Raw genomic sequence first — 1,022 nt, 5'->3', positions numbered from 1 at the left:
GATTTAGGATGCAGACACAGGTTCCCAGATGCAGGATGGAGGATTTAAGATGTAGACACAGGTTTCCAGACACAGGACACATGACAGGGATGCAGGATGCAGGAGAGGGGATGCAGATGTGGGATGCAAAACACAGGACATGGGATGAAAGGGCAGATGCAGGATTTGGGATGCAGATAGAGAGCATGGGGTACAAGAGCAGAATTTAGGATGCAGAGGTGGGGATACAGGACAGATGAGGAGAGAAATGGAATTTAAGATGCAGAGGAAAGATGCCAGGCACGGGGCATGGGTTGCAGAATTGGGATTTGGGAGGCAGAGGAGGGATGTAAGACACAGGAGGTGGGATGTGGATGCAGGACATGGAATGCAGCAGTGGGATTCAGGGTGCAGACGCAGATATGGGATGGAGGTGCAGGACAAGGGATGCTCCACCCCCAGAGCACCACGGCGCAGCGCCAGCTGTGCACAGGGATCTTGCGGCACCCCCGGCCACGGGGAGTGCGTGCAACGAGCCGGGAAATGCAGATTTCTAAGGAAAAACTGTCGCTTTCCAATCCTATACAGGGATTTCGCAGCTCGTCCCCCATCTGGGAAGCAGAGCCCGGCCGTGTGGCCACATCTGCCCGCCAGATGTGCCGGGGAGGGGAACGGAGCCCCCGCGGATGGGAAACCTCCCCACCCCCCTAACCCCCCCCCCGCCCAGGCCAGGTTGGGAATGCTGCTCTCCCAAATCACACCTGCTCTGGAAAAACGCCTGGATGGGAGCAGGGAGGAGCGGGAAGGAGGGATTGGATGGGACCAATCCGTCCTCGCAAATGATTTTCGTGTCAGATAAGCTTTTGTCCTGTGGCTGGGGGAGGGTGGGGATGAGGCACAGCCAGGGTGCAGCTCCGGGGGGCACAGCCCAGTATAGCCCAGTATGGACCAGTAAGGACCCTGGGCCCTGGGACACAGGGGCCTGGGAGGGGTGGGGGTCCCCAGTGAGGCCGGTCAGACCATCAGGGTTTGTTGGTGCCCTC

This window comes from Neopelma chrysocephalum, unplaced genomic scaffold (genome assembly GCF_003984885.1).
Source record: "Neopelma chrysocephalum unplaced genomic scaffold, ASM398488v2 Primary Assembly neopelma1_138, whole genome shotgun sequence".
NCBI lineage: Eukaryota > Metazoa > Chordata > Aves > Passeriformes > Pipridae > Neopelma > Neopelma chrysocephalum.
The sequence above is the reverse complement of the archived record's forward strand: the minus strand, read 5'-3'. Positions refer to the sequence as shown.